At 39.5% G+C, this 20,189-nt stretch overlaps 1 protein-coding gene across 1 annotated transcript in view; it reads right to left on the bottom strand.

The window, feature by feature from the left end:
- esr2b (estrogen receptor 2b) overlaps nt 1–9,783 on the bottom strand; it is a 38,877-nt gene extending 29,094 nt beyond the window's left edge. Inside the window, exon 1 of the mRNA XM_084741936.1 lies at nt 9,693–9,783. The gene's annotated coding sequence lies outside the window, so the exon portion shown is untranslated. The remainder of the gene's footprint in view (nt 1–9,692) is intronic.
- Between the last annotated feature and the right edge of the window lie 10,406 nt (nt 9,784–20,189).

Raw genomic sequence — 20,189 nt, 5'->3', positions numbered from 1 at the left:
CCAATCTTCTAACATTTGCTTTGTTCAACATAAAGGCAAGAGCTAAAGATGCTAAAGATCAAAGTAAATGCTCAGATATATTGAACTTTTCTTGTAATATGTCGGGTGTAATCAGTCAGAAGAATGCTCTTAACAACAAATAACATCAGCATATCCCACGTCTTAATTGCTAATTAGGAATATCCAGAATGGAACATGCTGTTCACATGAACTGTATAAAATATTGTCTTATTCAGAATAACATTAATTACTGAATATGATTAATGTGCATATAATCATAGTCACTGAAATATTGTTCCTCCATGACATGACTGAATGGCTTCTGTGATGGAGGTCTGTGGAGAAAATCATGTCTGGGCCTCAAGGGATTTTTGGGGGATTTTTTACTTTGTCACTTGCTAACCACCACACTATCTGTTCATTCAATCTCAGTTATCTCCTCTGAGTTTATTTACAGCTATTTTCTACTTTAAGTGTCCTTGAGGACTTTGGATGACCTCCTCACTAACTGTAAAAATGTTTTTAGTGAACATGAAACAATACAATAAAACAGATTCCTGAAAGTACAAACAGCGATGCAGACCACAGAGATTCAGTTAGAAGCTACAAAAGTACTGAGAGCTGGTGGAGGTGAAGAAGGCAGGGACTATTTGCAAATTCATGAATCCCTGAATACTTAATGATGGCAAGGTGTAGAGATATGTGTAACCCATTATAACAAGGTATTTGAACTTATTTTGAAAATAATATATAGATATATCAAACACAATTTACTACTATGACAGAGTATTTTAGATTGTTTAAAATATGACTTGAGGTGGACTTTAACTCAGAAGGTAGGCTCTTCCAGTAGTGGGTGGCTCTGACTGGTCCAAATGTAGAAAACTGGCACTCCATCGTGAATCATGAAAGAAAAACAATGAACAAAATGGGAACACCCTGCAGAGACAACTGAAAGAGAGAAAGTCCACCCAGGACCCTGTTCACACTGAAAATAATTGTGTGTTTTTTATCTCATGATAATGGGATCTGTCATGAAGAAAAAAACTCAACAAATGTAGCTCAGATCTGCCATCTTTGGAAGATAGAAGAGAAGGTCAAAGTGTGTCTGTCTTAACACAGATATCTTTGTTGGAGCTGCACTTTAAACAGAAATATAACAAATCCATCTCTGAAAAGTACTACAGCGCACACATTGCTGTCAGGCTTTAACAAAGCAAGTGTCATCAACAAGAAATATCATGAGTGTGCTACATAAAACAAGACGAACATGAATGAAAATATGGTATGCAGGCCAGTATATCAAAAAGCTGTTTATTTCTGGTGTATAAAGGAGCGTGAAGCCCTCCTCCCCTCAGAACGAGGCTCCCAGCCAGCAGCACATACCAAAACACAAAGACCCCCAGCAAAACCATTAGCCAGCTTCTATTCCCCCTATTCTCTCAACCTCACAAAGCCAACAAGGAGCTGCTGGAGGAGAAGACTTGTGCTGAATTGAAGAGGTGGACAGATTACATGGGAGAGGGAGGAACAGGATGGAGCAGCTGCTGGCTCACCGACGAGCAGAGCAGCGACAGGCTTCAGCAGAAACGACGGGCTGATTACAATGTCAGGATGCGTGGAGTCACGCAAAATTAATTTAACCTGCTTTTACTGTCTCATTATAACTTTATAACTGTTAACAAAGTTGTATAATGTAGTAAAATAAAACAAAAGAGATTAAATGTAGCTTTAGGTACCGAACTACCGAGTATCAGTTCATGTTAAAGGAACACTATGTAGCCACTGCACATACAAAAATGAGTACAGCAGTACAAATAGTCAGTTGGAGCTACAGGCGTTGTTTCGCCCCATCCGTTCCTCCCCAGACATGCAGAGAGGGGCAAAGCTGTAGGTACTCTGCAGGAACTCTGCAGGAGCTCTGCAGGATGCACACAAGCGACAACAAGTCCAACACTGTAAATTGATCAGCTGTTTATAACTGTTAATTATCTGTTAATGTAAAGCTAAGCCCATTATCCTGAAAACAAAAGCCCACTGCTCTGAAATAATACACCTTGGACGATGAGCTAAGTGGTTGCCTGTCTCACTGTCTGCCATACTCCATTGACATTTTGCTCAATTTAACAGTTCTTAACATCTACACCTTCTACAGTATTATTATTGATTTCTTACAACTCATAAACAAACACTCATTTTGTGAAAATTCTGCATTAATTTGAACTCTGATTAATGTGAAACGGACATCCAAAACAACTATTCCAGTCCAGAATGGAAATTTCAGAGGACACTGCGGCTGCACTGTTCATGTCAAGTTCATTCATAAACCAAAAAGGAACATGGAGTCAGACGTGTGTATTTGGGAAACATTTTGCAGCAACATGGTTGGAATTATCTGCAGCCGCTGAAGGCTCAGCCTCATCAGCGCCACATACAAAACAAGCGTCTCTCTTTGTCCCTTTTGTTCGAAGGAGGTGGTGAAGGAGATGATCCTCAAAATCACATGAAGGAGGAATGAAGGTGACTCGAGGCTAAATCTGGTTTACAAACTGATTTTAACCATTAAATGAGCCTTCAGAGATCTTAAGAAAGGTTTATTTAGAATAATGTGTGACCTCCATGTGCTCCGAGCTGTTGAATCTCTCCGTACCAAACAGGTTTACACACAAAGCATCCACCATACCAGCCACTATAAAATAAATCTGAGCTTGATCTCTAACACTCGTCACTACAGCCTTCAATACACAACAATCAAAAAGCAATGCTACTAACAGTTATTTTCACAGTCGATCAATCAGTTGATTATTGCCCCAATAATCTATTAATAGTTTTTGTCAGGAAATGGTGAAAAATGTTGAAAAATGCCAACTTCTTTCCTCCCTGTCTAACATATCCCGTGTTTCCCTGGAAGTTAAAGCCACAGGCAACCAAATGAAGCGCACTGTTAGCTTAACATGACATAGGGTTAGTCATTCTTAGACTCTTTAATGCAAAAATACTCCATATTCTACAAATCATTCCCCTCTAATTAAATGATGTGAACATCCTTATGAGTTCAGAAAACATGCTGAATGAATTTCCTGCTGTATCTGTTTGTACTCTTTCATAAATGTCTGAAATCCTGCATTGTTTACATCAGTTTTCAGCAGAAATGTGTTTCATGCCACACCCCTGGTCATGGTGCCAGATTAAACAGTTTTTAGTCTCACAGTTACTGTATATTATTAATTATATTTTCCCTACTGAAATCCCCAACAAGTTCACTAAATTCATAAAAAGTATTTACATATTTATGGTTTCGTGATGGAAAAGGCTGTTTGAGAGTAACTTAATGTGGTGAAAATGTGGCTAAAATACATTTTGCTGCTGACCCTGTCCACAGCAGGGTGGCTGGATAAATACCTCACACAACCCCACTTTAAATAATCCGAACTATCCTTTTAAACAATTCACTGATTTTCAAAGTAGCTGCCAGTTCATTTTCTGCTATCGTCTCAGCTCTTTACTGGAGTGTGTTAAACATCAAGGAGTCAAGGTTATTCGTGTAAAACTAGTGGAATGCTCCTTTAAGATCACAGCAGGAAGCAGCTGTGAGCATCAGTCCATCCACTTTGGACCAGTGCAGCTTTACAACTCTGCAACTTTTCAGATCAAATCAGATTTGTTCTGTGAAACCTGAAGTGATTCAAATTATATCAGTTTTCTTCTCAGAGGTCTGAAACCTTTTCATGGGTTTTACAGGTCTGCTGTGAACAGCAGAGTTAACACACAACACTCACACTAGAAAAGAAAGAAAAAGATAAAAAGTGAGCCAATAAGGCACTGATGAAATACTGGGTTAACTTAATGCAGTTAAAGACCCAGTGCTTAAGTATTTTTACATTATTGGGTTACTGGATTAAAACAACACTTCTTTTTCTTTTTCTACTCTTTGGTACACTGTTAAACACTGTACAGTAATTTAGCAGAATCGAATCTAATCTTTTCATGTTAACTTAAGGAAAATATATACAACCCCTGACACTCTGTAAAATACAAATAGAATGCAATAATTTTCAAATCCTTTATAACCTCTGTTGAGACGACTGACGTCATTGAAACACTACGGAGACAAAACATTTAATCTCCATGTTGCTCCAAGTTCTGATCTTGATGCTTGCAACACAACTCAAAAAAAGTTGGGATTGCGGCAACAAAAGGCTGGTAAAGTTGTATAATGCTGAGAAAACATTCAACAGGTAAACAAGTTAATTCATAACAGGTAATAGTATAATGACTGGGTATTTAAGGGACATCCTCGAAAAGCTTAGTCATCCTTTTCACCAATTAGTGGAAAACTGTGTGGGCGAACTGTCTAACATTTTAATAACAATGTTTCTCAATGCAGAACGGCAGGAATTTAGGGATTTCACTGTCTACAATCCATAATGTAATTAAATGATTCAGAGAATCCAGAGAAATCTCTGCACTTAAGGTGAAAGGCCAAAACCAACAGTGAAATCCTGTGATCTCTGACCAATCAGGTGATTAAAACTCCCATTTGTATAAAGGATATTACTAAATGTGTTTGGGAAAGCTGTCGTCAGTAAACCCAGTTTGTCTCTGCATATACAAATGCAAGTTAAGACTCAACCATGGAAAGAGAAAGACATTTATCAACAACATCCAGAAACACTGCAGACGTCTCTGAGATGGACTGACGCAAAGTGGAAAAGTGTGCTGTGGTCTGACGAGTCCACATTTCAGATTGTTTTCACAAATCGTGGACGTCGTGTCCTCCGGGCTAAAGAGGAAAAGGACCATCCAGATTGTTACCACTAATGCCGAATAGTACATACAGGTTTTGGAGCCACACATGCTGCCATCCAGACATCTTCTGTAGAGACGGCCCTGTTTATTTAAATGCTAAGGCACATTCTGCACATGTTCCAACAGTGAGATTTCACTTTGACAACTTCAACAATTAGTGTCCTCAGCTCACTAATGCTGACATGCTCCTGTCCAAAGTTTTTTGGAATGATCAAACTTAATATCTTAGGTGTACTGAACTTGAATGTTTTCAAACCTCCTAAGATGACTTTGAACCAGCTGTTCATCTCATATTTAGGTTGAACCTTGCTTCAAACGCTTCACAAGCTAATGAGTAACATTTATAGTGACCCCACACAGTATCTTTTAGAAAGCTGCATCAGATAAACCTCTTCCTGCATGTTTAGTGTGATTACACCCTGATACTACCTACACACACACACACACACACACACACACACACACACACACACACACACACACACACACACACACACAGATGAGGCACTACAACACCCAGTGAGGAAACACATGTGCGACGCTGCTTTTCAGCTCACTACAGTTGTGTTTTAGTTACACTCTGTACTACTGGGGTATCTTGGGTGACGGACGCCCTGTGGATGGAGTGGGGGAGCTAATCAGGAACCGTCGAGCAGTGTGACCTTGGCGTGTTTTTGGCGCCGGCTGGCGGAATGCTTTTCGATGTGGGCGAAACCCCAGAGATCAGAGGGGGATGTGCTTTGCGTCCGACTTCTTATTTCTGGTAACAGCAGGACTTCCCTCCATCCTCCCCTCCTCACACACACACACAGATGCTCACTCCCCCACAGCTGAGTTATTCGCAAGTGGAAAAGGAATCTGGTATTTACAGTAACAACCAGATTATTATTACACCGTGAGCAGACTCAAGGCTGCGGAGAGGAGGCTGACAGGCGGACATCCTCACTGGTTTCCCCTGTAGAGCCTGAAGAACAGGAGCAGATAGGGTCGCCTTTGTTGATGTGATAAAATAATCACCAGCGGCGTCAAAAGATTAGAGGGTAAACTACAGCGATGCTGGAATAAATTGCGGAGGAGCGGCATAAAATGAAAATACAGTAAAGTCAGTTTTAGATTTCTGCAGCCGCACGCTCTGTTAACTCTGCAGGAATCTAAGGGGAACATTAACTTGAGTTTCTGCGAGGAAATCTGAGCCGACGGATCTGATTGGACTGATTAACACATGCTGGAGTGTGATTTGCAAACGTATTTATTATATCAGCTCCAGACAAAGATCTGATTTAGTGGCTGCGGTGGAGCTGAGCAGAGAAACGAAATCGTGAAATCCTCGATGAATCAGTCGTCCTTTTAGGGCTGCATCAAGTGATCTTTTATTGCAAACTGGATATTAAATACGACAGAAATAAAATGCATTTTGACATTCATTTATAACAGGTTTCCTAATCCATTGCAAGTCATATAATCAAGGCTCAACAATAAGGACTGCCTGCTTGCTTGGTGCAAATAAAATGCCACGTCTGGCTCGTAAATCTAGCTACTCACTTGCCCGATTGGGTAGGTGGTGAAAAGTAATTAAACACAATGGACCTTGTGCATGAATGTTTTCTTACTTTACTCTTACATTTGTTATACGAAAAACCTGCGTGGGATTCATGAAACGTGCACAGACAGCCAAGTCTGTTCTTCCCCACCTCAGTGTGTTGATGAAACCCGTTTGAGCTTAAACTGGATGCACACACGTTCCAGGAAGTTTGCAATTAGCATAAAGAAATGCCCAATAAATCCATTTCAGGGCAGGACAGGGCAGCACCATGTGCAAACCACAAAGCAAGAAGCCACTGACATTTGACAGGTGATGCTAAAGAAACTTTTTTATCAGACATGGAGTAGTGGATATCAGCATATTTGGAGTGATTTCAACAGGTTTGTCTGTCAGCGTGCAGCAGCAGGTACAGGTCGTGCTCCCCGCCTCTCAGGATTCTCTGCATCACAAATTATTATTTAATGTTTAATTTAATTAATGGATTTTTGCCTTTTGAGGAAGAGAAACAGTAAACTGAGTGAAGGTTTGGAGAAGATTGGGGAGCACACGATGCATTCATGGTGTCAACAGCTGTCCGTGTGTGGGTCTGTTTAGGAGGGATCTAGTTTTAATAGCGGTTTAACGGTGGACTGGAATATGTCAGACTGATCACCAAACTCTCTCACGAAGGCCGACGACAGCGGTGAGTAGATCAGATTGATTTGTGTCTGATCGAAGTTCTCCAGAACGACACACAGGTTTAGAAGAATCTGTCTCAGTAACCTAATCATCTTTAAAAGTTAACATTTAAAACTATTAAATGAATAAATAGTTCTATATTGTTTTTCTTCTGTGTTTACATGAAGCAATTTACTTTGTTGTATCATTATTAATATTTCGCAGTGCAAACTGCTGACTAGCTTGAGTGGTCCGGAGCTCTCTTAAATTCTTGTTCTTACCTAAGGAAAAACAGGAAATATTGAAGTATACATGAATGCCACAAAAGTTCTCAAATTGTTCGCACACACGATTTAAGATCCAATCTGCAGGAACAAATGATTCATGCATGAAGCCCACTGTTAAAGTAGCCATGTCTGTTGGCAGCTGCACATGCACGGGGCACTCGAGAGAAAACGACGGCGGGTAAAGACAAAGGTTATGAGCTGAAGTGCGAGCGAGGACTGAAATTATCCTGGAAACAGGAGTTTAGCTCGGTGATATGTTGTCTCAAAAAACACTCGATCGACCTGGGTAGTACCACACCGACATGATTAGTCAAAAGCAGTCTTTGATCACCGCTAATAAAACATTTTGTACAGGGGCAAGTAAAAAAAATAAATAAATGAATAAATAAATATTTTGTGGAGTAAAAATACTGAAATGGGGCACAAAATATGAGCATCAGCTTTTACAGCCAACAAAAACTAAAAACTGTACTAAAACTGATTTCTTTTCCGTGTTGCTGCTGGTGGATCTGGACTCCACTTCAGGGCTGCAGGTCTCTTTTCTTTATCTGAGACTCTGAGCAAAATGCAGCCACATAAAAGAAGGAGGGGCGGCTAATCTGTCCACGTCCAACGTCCCCGCCAGAGACACACAAGTGAAGACAAGCTGAACTGATGTCAGTTCAGTCAGTGTAACCCAGAGCTTCCCTCCCCTTTTCTTTTTAAATCAAAATCATAACATAGAAATGCCCATGACAACTAGGACTGCAAATAACAGTAATTTTCACTATCGATTCATCTGCAAATTATTTTCACAATTACTCATTTAGTCTACAAAATGTCCATCACATTTTCCCAGAGCCCAAAGTGACTTTTTAAGTTGCTTCTTTTGTCCAATCAACAGTCCAAATCTTAAAGACTCATCATTTACTGTCTTAAATGACAAAGAAAAGCAGCAAATCCTGTTTTAAAAGCTGAAACCAGCAACTGATTGACATTTTTGCTTAAAATAATGACTGAAACCATTACTTGACTGTCAAAACGGCTGGCAATTAGTTTTCTTTCATTCAACTAATCTAATAATTAACTAATAGTTGCAGCTCCAGTGACAACTCTATCTGCTGAGGATGTTCGTGTGGTCAGACTGAAAAGTCTTCAACAGCTACTAAACAGACTTTGTGGTGAGACAGTTCTGTCTGCTACTTTTGACTTGTTATTATCCTCTGCAGTGTCTCTGTGGAGGTTCATGGTGTGTTTTTAAACCAATAAATACTGAGCAACTAGGGCCGCAACTTCACAATTAATCATTTATTCTACAAAATGTCAGAAAAATTGTGTATAATTCCTCATCACAGTTTCCCAGAGCCCAAAGTGACGTTTTTTTGTCCACGAAACAGTCCAGAACACAAAGACTCTTCATTTGCTGTCATGGATGCCAAAAAAATGTGCAAATCCTCACATTTACGAAGCTGGAATCAGCAAATGATTGATATTTTTGCTTAAAAAATCACTTAAAGGGGATTGAAGGATTATCAAATTAGTTGGCAGTTAGTTTTCTTCTGATTGATCAATATTCTGTTTGTTGCAGCTCTACATGGAAGAGATTTTAGCAAGTGCAATTTAATGATAACTGCACTGAGGATCATTGTGAGATATTTGACCAAAGCAACGGCTACTAAATGGACTTTTCAGTGAGTTAGAGCTGTCAGATACTCTGGATGTTCATGGCTTGTTTTAATCAATAAATACTAAGCAAAGAGCAAAATTACAGCAATTACAAGCAATGAAGTTTTATATACAACTGAGTTCACAAATATAATTCCTGGCTCAAGTTAATGGAATTACGCACCTGCCACAAAGTTGTATAATCGGTTCTTATATGTGTTCTTTTAAAGTATGGCTGCACAATTCATCAAAATATTATAGAAAGTGCTGCATCAAAATCACAGAAGCTGCATTTTTGGAAACAGCGTTATAATGAGGTGCAGTGGTGCTGCAGAGATGCTCTCTCCTGCAGATCTTGATCTCCAGATGTAAGAAAACACGTTCAGACCTCAACAAATGTCCCATCAGCGAAAATGCAAATATGATCATTCTGTCAAAGTAACCGCAAAAATGATTTATTTAACCACATCGTGCCGAAGCTCCACTTCAATGTTTACAAAAGTCTGTTGATGATCATCCTGATACTCAAATAAACTAAAGTCACTCAGGAAATGAATTTATTGAAGCCGCGGAGCACCGCGCAAAGTTTCTGGACAGCTAAAAGAAATCAGTTCCGAAGAATAAAACAAGTTTCAGAGCTGCACCACCTGTCGCAGACTGGATACAGCTGCTCAGGTTTACTCTAAAACCCACCGCTCCGCTTCTCTTCAGGGAAAAGTTAGAAATGAAAACATTGTTTAAATGTCACAAACCTGTCACTCGGTCCAGGCGGTGATCAGAGGAAAAAGATCAGCTGGCTGCTGTTGGGAGTTTTGTCGGTTTTCAGCGTTTCCGCTGCTGCAGCTGCTGCAGAAAAAAACACAAGCACCGTGACGCGTAAAAGTGAAATCACACGTACCCGGCGGCGCGTTATTCCTCCAACAACTTCTGCTCCATTCCTGTCGTGTCATTAGTATTTCCCTTCATCCCCTCTGCAGTCCTCAAAGTGCAGTTAAAGGTTTGGCCGAGTTGGAGACGTCAGTGGCCACGCCCCCTCTCTGGAGAGCTGCCCGGCAGCGCTGCGCACAGGAGGGCACAAACTTTACTCTGATTTGTTGATAAAAAACCAAACAGTCAAATTCTGTGGCTTCATCTTTCTTCATTAGACATTTGCCTCTTAATAATAGTGTTTTTAAAAAAACTTTATGTCGTGATCAGAACCCAGATTTTCTCTCTGTAATCTCCCTGTAGCCTCCAGCCATTCAGAGTTAATGATTAAAGGAGATGGAACACAATAAAAACAAGAGGCCAAAAAAGGTTCTGCTCGTTCAACCTGTACCGCCAAGACTGTAACTGTAGTAAATTTAAAATAAAGAGACAGCCTGACATCACACGTTCATCCTCCTGCTGCATGTTTGTTTTGGATGTGATTCGCTTGAGCCAACTTTCTGCACCGATGCTGCAGTTTGAGTCACTGTAGTGAACTGAAGTCAATTCAGAGTAATCAGTCACTGATGTGACAATAAACACAATAAAACAAGTCTGTTATCTGAATTCACATGACCCACGCCTGGTTAACCCTGTCAAGGACCCTGAAGAAAACATTTCTCCCAACCTTTGTGTTTTGTGCATTGTGCATGTTTTAAATGGAGAAGCAGCAGGAGTACTGGTTTAGGAAGCTAAAAAAAAACAAAACATATTTTAGCTACCTAAAGAATCTGTTTAAGTGTGTGCTATATTTAGAATATTTCCACCACTTTACCTTGCTGTTTTACAGCCTTTTCCGATGGGAAATCGCTGTTATGTACGCCAAATATGACTCTCCAAACCGACCAGACTCCACTGGCAAAACAGTCACTGTACTTCACAGAATGCAGGAGTTTCTGGTCTACTGCTGCCTCAATCTGTTAGTTTGCTTGTGTTATTGTGTGAGTTTGGTGTTTAAAAAGGTTAGTTTGGATTCACAGAAGAGTGAAAATGTCAGAGAGAGGAGCGAGAGGGCGGTCGGACATCAGAGAGGCACTGGGGAGAAACAGGGTGTAAAGACAGAATATTTTTACTTCTAGTTCTGTGAACTGAAAATCTCAACACATTTCTCAAAACCGCTGACAAGTTAAAAAAATATTTGCAATAGCCAAACAACCTTGGGACAGACTCCAGGACAAATATGATGTGGGACATGTGACAGACGCAGCACGGCGAAAGGACTCAGAACTCAAGGGAGTTTGATTTATGTGTTTAAATGACCAGTATGTGACCAGTATATTTGTCAAGTGTTTTTATGTACCCTGAAAAGTGCTGTATAAAAATATGTATTATTATAAAAAATATCCTCAATATGACCATTGCAATCTTGCGCTGCAGTATCAAGGTCCCGCACAATATAGCCAGCTGTAGTGGCCTTCATGGAAAGACCCACACGCTCTATAATAGAAAGCAACACAATAATAATATAATTTTTGGCAATTATATACTAATTAAAGCATAATTATGAATATTACATTCAGTTTCTAGGATATTTTACCAAGAGATTCCCCCTAAATCTTACACACTTGAGGGATTCATAAAGGTTTATCTTATCTTATCTTAAATATGTAGAATATCCAGTGGATTTTTGTGTGGCTCTTAAAACTGGATCTGACTTGTTTTGAGTGTTTCTCTACTGATTCTGTCATCAGTCCATCCACCTTTCTTTAACAAAACAACAGAGCTTTTTCCCCCCAGTTTACTTTTTCATAAAACATCTTGAGTTGATGGAAGATATTTGTCTTCAGTTACCTCTTTGTTGCCTCTTGGAGCCGCCAACGAAGAAGAGTGCTGATTTATATATACGTTAGAATGGACACAATGTCATCCTTGTTTAGGAGGTTTAACCTGTGATTTTACCTTTATACACACACACACACACACACACACACACACACACACACACACACACACACACACACACAACAGATAATGAGAAAGCACTAAACCTTTCACTGTCAGCTCTGCAAACAGGAATTAGTAAAGAGTTAATTTTCAAAACCTTTAAATTGTTCCGGGTGGCAGTAATTACTGTAATGTCTGTAAACATGTTCATCAGCCATTTAAACGCTTAATTTACCAACCACCTAATTAAAAGTACCATAATTACTTTTTATGCTATTAGTCTCTTTGTTTATGTACATTTGTTATTTTAATCAGTGGAGATAATGAGAATAAATGATTAGAATAAACCTTTACAGCGATGTGGTTCTAACTGCAGGATTTTCAGCTCCTAGATGGTCATTCTGATTTCATGTCAGATTTTGATTTATATTCTCTAAGCTCCTCTCAGGTCACTGATAAAGTCATCCTGTTTGATTTCTACTACAGTGACCTCCTGTCTGCGCTCAGATTTCTGGCTCTTGTTCTCTTTATAATCTATATGCAGGTGTTGAGGCGGTCAGCAGGTTCAGGGTTGAACAGTCGCATATTTTACAGCTGAAATGAGGTCATTTGACTGACCTGAAAGGCAGAGCTTGTTTGATTTGTTTTAAAATAGTTTCTAAGGCCACTAGAAAGTGCCAAAAGGGTAAGTCACACTGATTTTGGCCTTTTGCTGAAAGTCTGATGTTGATCCTGCCCTGTAACGATGTAATGTAAGTGAAGAATTTGTGTAAAACTAACAATTAACACTGTCCTTCTGACCCAGAACGTGGCTATGATTCCACTTCTCAGTCCGTTGTCACCAGAAAAACAACCGTACAGTTCGTCTGTGCAGGCAGATTATTACAACTCGTATTTCCATTTATCGTTTGGCAGTGAGCTCCAGTTGCTGTCATGATGGAATTAAAGGGCGAAGTGATGAAGCCAGCGGCCACTGCGGTAACAGCCAGCTGAGATGAAGAGTGTTACTGTGACATAAAGTGCAGCCAAGGTCTCAAACCTATATTATATATTTTGTTTCACAGGAAAAAAACATGATTGGATTTTGATATTTATAATAATACAAAGAAATTGATTTTTTGCATATATTGTCAAATAGCTGCACTATTTGACTGGAGATGTGATCTAAATGGCTTCAAAAGGAACTTTTAATTTCATGGTGACTTAAATTTTGGATGCACCTTCCTAACCAAGCCAGCAAGCTAACACTAGGACTAGCTGATAACAGTATTTGCTATGCTAACGGTACGGCTTTGTGTGTTCTGCCATCCAGCGGCGGCGCCAAAACTGCGGTTTTTCATCATACAGTGTCGCTTGATGTCTGCTGGTTGTGAAACTCTCTCTGTTTTTCGGTTAAAAAGATGACTCACCTTTTTATCAACAGGAACAATGATATTAATCAGGTGCTTTAGTTGATCAAACCTAACCACACCTGAACCACAGTACAGTTATATTTTATTTGCCAAAACCACTTATACTAATCACAGCTGTACTATAGAAACAAAACAAAACAAAAAACAACAGTCAAGAGAGTCAAATGAAAAATTTATGTGCACAAAATTAGCTATTCGCAGCTGCAACCTAAAAGAATGTGCTTTTGTGATCACTTGTTAGAATATCACTTTTTTCTGAGTTAAAGTGGACTGAGTCAGGAAAAAAGGGCCTCTAATTGAAATACTGGAACAAAATCAAATCTCACAGCTGATGCAAGTTTGTTTAAATACTTTAAATGTGACGTACTGAATAAGCGGAACCTGCATAAGGAACAATAAGAAGAGGGGGAAAAAAAGCTGGAGGAGAGTGCAGCAGAGCGAGAACAAATGGAGTTTTGATCGAATCCAGCTTTGTTTTCGCCCCTCAGATGAGTCATTCATTCAGTTTTTTAGTCCTTTAGAAATACAGAATACATGTTCTGATTCAGGGATTCTTTCTCTGCCCACTTCAATTATCTTCTGATAATTCCCTCTGTCATATCAGTCTCTCACACACACTGCAGCATGATGTTATATGAAACGAAGCAGCACCGGAGCACTATTTCCTTTCCAAAAAATCCTGAGTGAAGGGAGGAACTGTGTGTTCCCTCTTGTGTCCTCTCCTCTCCTTTAGCCTTTGCTCCAGTAGCACAGAGACCAGCGAGAAAGAGAAAGATAATTGTGCCCTCCCCCTCAGTGTGTGTGTGTGTGTGGGAAGGCTGAGAATTTCAGCGTATGTGTGTTTGAGCGAGCGTGTCACGTGTTGGGACGGGGTATCTACACCGATGTGAAGTTGCTCTAATTCTTTCGAGTCCAAATTCTTTGCAAAAGCAGGCTGATTCATCCTTTGCCCATTTTTCTTTCTTTAATCATGTTTGAATTAGTTTCACTGGCCCTCTGTGCTTCGGCTGCCCGGGCAGTAATGACGGATGGAGAGAAGGGGCTGGATTCCTGACGATTTCATCCGCCTGCTGCCTATTTCTCCAGTAATAGACTAAATATTCTGCTGCGTGTACTCAGAGGTGAAGAATAGGTTAAGTCAGGAGGAGACTGATGGATTATTAATATTAATACAGGTTTTCTGAAATGGATGAATTGAGCTGAGCTGAGCGCAGAAAACCAAATGTATGATCTCAGAAGGGGGACCTGAGAGTTGATGTCAAGTCAGGACTGACCTGTAAATCTCTCCTGGATTCTAATTAAAGTCTTTATTTTAGATTAGTGATAAACTGCAGCGCTTTGAAGGGAGCCTGAAGTTATGGCTCTCATTCCTCTCTGAGAGCCATTCGGTCATTAGGGGGTGGCATTACTAGGTTTATCTGCAAAATAATCACCAGGATAATGATATGGTAAGATTTGTATCAGATTCAAACTCCCACCAATATAATTTCACCCTGTATGTGTGGACAAGGCTGAGCAGCACTAAATTATTCGTATTCTCAGACCTAATGTCATTGACAACACATACCTACACTTTGAATTTACCCTAAACGCAAAGATTTGCAAATACTTTTTGATATATATTCAATGGAATATACGTCTGTTCTAGTACCTGAACTCTTTTACTACAAAGTCATACTGCTGCAACATGCAGAGTTTAGCTTTGTTTTACTAAAATAAATCAGGGACATCCCTGAAAAAAAAAAACACTGTCTGGATGACGGCATATGTTGCTCCAAAATCTGTGCGTATCTTTCAGCATCAGACAACACAGACAATCACACAATCACCTCAACTTATTTCAATGATAGAGAGGTTGGTGGAGACCAGATCAGACGTGAATATCAGCCTTATTATTTATCATCCGGACGCAAACGAACCTTAAATGGATGATCGTGCTGCTCTGTGTCTGCTGGGTGTATAAATAAGCAACTGCTTGCTAACGTGTCGGCTATAATATCCTTTAGACGGCAGTGATATGTCAGACAAGTAAATTGTTCAGTTCTTCTGCCCCCAAATGTCCCCGCCCCCACCAAATAAAATGCAGCTTTAAAATGTTTTCATATATTATAAAACCATCAACAGATTAATAAAATATTGGAGTTTGTATCAGAAAAGCAGGGCAACAGACAGACACACCAAAACTAGACATATTCTGCATATTTTGAATTTCTTGATGGCGAGTCAGCGCAGCTGTTTTTCTATCAAAGCCCATTGGTTCAGCCTGAATACAGCAATATCAAAATCATTTTGGTTTTAAGGTCCTATGTATGAAACAAACCAAGTAAGTATTACATTACTTATTCCCAGCGACCATCAGTGAAAAGATCTGTGCTGTTTCATATCATTTATCACTCACACTAAAACAGTAAAGTAACCCCAAATTAGATCACCTCCTTCCCTCACAACTGTTTCCTAACAAAGTGTCTCTGAACTTTTGCCTGTTTTTTTTAATTGTGATTCTGAGGAGTGTGGGAGTGAGGAGGACCGGCAGGAGAGGTTACCTTGAACTCTTGTGCCTCCCGTCAGTGGAAATCCTTCCTCGTCTGGGAAATTTAGGGCTTTTTCTAAATTCTCTGGCAGGACACAGGCTGCTTTCGGTCCTTGACCGCAAGACACAAAACCCCATGACGGCAGTTATTCATTAGAAACTCCCCGTTTAACAAGGATGGAGGCTCCAAGGTGGAAGTTACACTTTACACTTCAGACAGTTAGGTGATGCTCTGTTTCAGGGAAAATGAATTTGAGAATAGAAAATAATGAAATACCTATATTACAATATTACAGTCCATTGTTGAGAAAGTGAGAAAGCCAGTCTAGCAGTTTCCCCCTGTTTAAGCTAAGCTAAGCTTACAGATATAAAAGTGCTGTTGATTATCTCATCTAACTCTAAATGTATTCAAAAAATCTCTGTACACATGTCATGATTTAACGGCTGCACAGATCACCTCCGTCTTCAACGCTGCCTCCACTTTTGCCTGTTTTCAAGAGGTACGTTATTACATGACAACACCGTCTAGTGGATGTGTTTCTTAACATCCATGCCAGTGTAAAGGTGACTTTTTCACTGGTGCTTTTGGCTGCGCCGAGCCAAACCGTGCTGCGCCGAATTGTATTTCTATTATCACTTTCAGCGTGCCGAGCTGTGCCAAGCCACGCCCAAGATGGACCTACTCTGGAGTGAGGCCAAAGCGAGCCCGCCCCTCCTCCAAGCAACCTGCGGTGACATCTCACCGGCTGCGGCCAACCTGTGATAATTTAAAAAGTACAAATCGATTTTTGTGCATAAATCACTTATACTTACTTACTTAACGTTGTAAAATGTACTGCAGTACAGGTACATGACATACATCACATGATGAAACAATGAGTGTGTGTGTGTGAAAAGAGGTAAAGTTATTCCAAGATTAACTCTTAGACCAGGGTTACCCTCTAGTTTCTCACCCAGTGTCAGCTGGGATAGCTCAAGCATAAGTGGTTACAGATAATGAATGAATAAGTTGAAGGGGAATAAAATGATTTAATCTGCAGCTCTTCTAGACTTTCCAAATGTTATCTGACCGAACAGATTAAAGTCTGATAGTGACATGAGTCATTTCGCTGCACTTATGATGCTCATACATGGATGGTTACTGACCGTGGCGTGGAAATCTGCGGGTGGGTGAGAGTTTAATGGAGTGTGGGGCAGACCTTCAGCTCAGGGCAGGGAGAGCGAGTACGAGGTCGAAACAAAGCTGTCGTTTTTCTTACAGGGTTGGTTTCTATACTAATTAACTTGATATATTTCCACAAATACAACTAGTATAAGAGTGTGTGTGACACATGGTCTCACCTCGTTAATGTGAGGAAGGTTTCATCACATCTGTGAGGAGCCATCATGGATGAATTACAGACAGAAGTGGCAAAGGTACACACACACACACACACACACACACACACACACACACACATATTCAAGTACAGATACTTGTTAAACAAAAAAGGATAAAAGTAAAACTACTGATTCAAATGCTCTACTGAAGTACCAGTCACAAAGTTCACGCTCTGAAATGTAAAAAAAAAAAAAGTATAAAAGTTAAAAGTTGCCCTCTGAAGAAGATACTAGCTCTTTCTGTGCAAGTGTGCATCTGTACCACAGCCGAGTCTCCCTCTCTTGTCTGTCTTGTTATATCTTTTGGGGAGTTTTTGTCTTGTTACATCTTTTGTGCAATTTTTTTTCTTATTAGGTCGTTACATCTTTAACATCATTTCCATCTTGTTACTCTTTTGTGTAGTTTTTGTCTTGTTGTGTCGTCTTCTACACCATTTTTGCTTTGTTCCGTTTATCACTTTATTTTCACTTGTTACATCTTTTACTTCTTTTGCATCTTGTTAAATCTATTATGTTGTTTTTGTAATGGTACTTTTTTTTTACGTAAGTTTTGTCTTGATATGTCTTTTATTTCATTTTCATCTTGTCATGTCTTTCACATCTATTTTCCCTGAATCTTTTACATCATTTTCGTTGCTGTTTTATGTCATTTTTCTCTTGCTACATCTTTTACGTAGTTTCTGTCTTGTTACATCTTATTATGTCTTTCACGTCGTTTTCATCTTGTTACGTCAGTTGTCCGTGATATGCACTGATGGATACACCAAGGAATCATCTTTTCTATGTGTTATTCTTCCATCCATTTAGCTTGAAATCATTCTTGATGTTGGAAAGGCGACGCACAGTGATGCAAAATAAAAATAATCAATAATTTCCCTCAGATCCATTAAAACTAAGTTACTGAGCCTGTTTTGAAAATTTAAGGAGTAAAAAGTACAGATATTTTGTGTTAAATCGGAGGAAATAAAAGTAAAAAGTAAAGTACAGACACCTGAAAAATCCTCTTATGTACAGTAATAAAGTTTTTGTAGTTAAGTTACTTTCCATCTCTGATTACAGAGCTGTGAGAGCTATGAGGAAACAGTCAGAAACTGAGCAGAAACAGCTGATCAGTCATGCAAGTTAAATTTGAGTTTGCTACATCAGAACTTTTTCTCCCATTAAGCTCATTCAGACTCACTAATAAACTTTTTCTGTACAGTGGGGGATTATAAATACCATTTTTAGTGCGGTCGCTTCTGGTTTTATCTCCGAAATAAGAGATGATTGAACTCAGGGCCTGTTTACAACCTGAATGACTGTCATGATGACCAAACCACAAAACTACGGTCACAAAACTGCAGAATATCTGCTATGACAAGAGGATAAAAACTCACAGAACACAGCAGGACGGATTTATTTGGCTCATGTTTGCAGCAAATAATGATTCACACACACACACACACACACACACTTTCATTAACAGACAAATAGAAACTGGTTGATCCAGTCTGCTGTCCATTTACGTTGTTTACTGGTATCTGTGTATTATCTGCTAGTTGCTATGGGATTTTTAGCACTCGCTTCTCACTCACCCACGCTGGTCCTCTAAAGAGAAACACACACATGCGCGCGCACACACACAGAGGACAAGAACAAGAGAGCACAAATAAGGGAGAAAAGACGGCAGAATTAGGCTCAGGCTCATATCCTCACAAAGTCGTGTGTGTGTGTGTGTGTGTGTGTGTGTGTGTGTGTGTGTGTGTGTGTGTGTGTGTGTGTGTGTGTGTGTGTGTTTTAAAGGAATGGGTGCTGGCAGAATGTGGAACGTGAGTGATCAGTTCTTAATCTGCTTTTAATTGGACGAGTTATCTCAGTACCCGATTCTGAGGTAAAAAACTTGGGAGTATAGATTTAAAGAGATGCTGTGAAGGAATATCAGATTTATTTCCTCTCATATAAATGAAGTTAATAATTAGTGTTCAAGTAATTTATTCAGTTATAGTGACTCACATAAAGTCTGACTTGGTCCTGAATTACAAAAACCCAACCAATCAGGTCAAAACAGAGCACCTGAATTAAAAAGTCCAATATTGAGACTGTTCTGTTATACCATTTTAAACAGAACTACAGCTTTAAGATTAAAGGTCCAGTCTGCAAGTTAGTCAGCTCAACATTAAGACTGGAAACAGGGTCTAGTTTGACTCTGTCCAGATTTAACACGAGTTTACATGTTCTATCTTGTTTGTTTAATCAGTACAAAAACTAGAGTGCAAAACCACACATGATGATTTGTGGAGGGTTTTGTACTCCTAAGACTAATTCTTGACCGGGGACAATAACTTCTGGAAGTTTGCACTAGTTGTGCCCTGGTTTAGCTGTTTCACCTGCCTGGACATTCAGGTGAGAGATGTTCCTAACAACTACAATTTCAATTACAGTTTCGTTTAGCAGACGCTTTCATCCACAGCGACGTACATCCAGTCAGGAGAGAACAACATGAATAAGTGCCATGAAGCAAAGATTAAATCTGACTGGTAGTTTCGCTGTTCATAAATGGATATTTAAATGTAGACTAATCACCTAGTTTAAATGTATGAAAACACTCATAAAGTTATGTCATATTTGTTAGCAGAGTAGCTAACATTAGCAGTGCTAGTAGCAGCAGCAGCCTGCTCTCCTTGAAGGGTTAATGTCCACATGCTTGAGCTGAATGTGTTTAGTCAATTCAGCTCAGCTCAGCTTTATTTATAGAGCACCTTTCATACACACACGCAGTCCAAGGAATTTCACACAAAAATAATAAAACAACAAAGAAAATCTTTTAAAATATCGATAACTAAAAACTAAAGTTACAACATTACGCCCAATTGAAAATTAAAATTGCATTGCAAGTGGTTAGATGCCAGTTTAACAACCCTACTTTCATTTTCTAGATCAAAATCCTGCCAAACTGTAGTAGTGTGTGTGACAATGTTTAATCACTGAGTGATTAATTGCACACATCCCTAATGCTAAGCTAAGCTAAGGGGCTATTGCTCCATATTTGCTATACAGACCTGAGAATTTAATCAACATTCTTATCTAAGTCTGAGGCA

This window comes from Lutjanus erythropterus, chromosome 18 (assembly GCF_056507025.1).
Source record: "Lutjanus erythropterus isolate fLutEry1 chromosome 18, fLutEry1.hap2, whole genome shotgun sequence".
Lineage (NCBI taxonomy): Eukaryota > Metazoa > Chordata > Actinopteri > Lutjaniformes > Lutjanidae > Lutjanus > Lutjanus erythropterus.
This window is presented reverse-complemented; position numbering and strand designations above follow the sequence as displayed.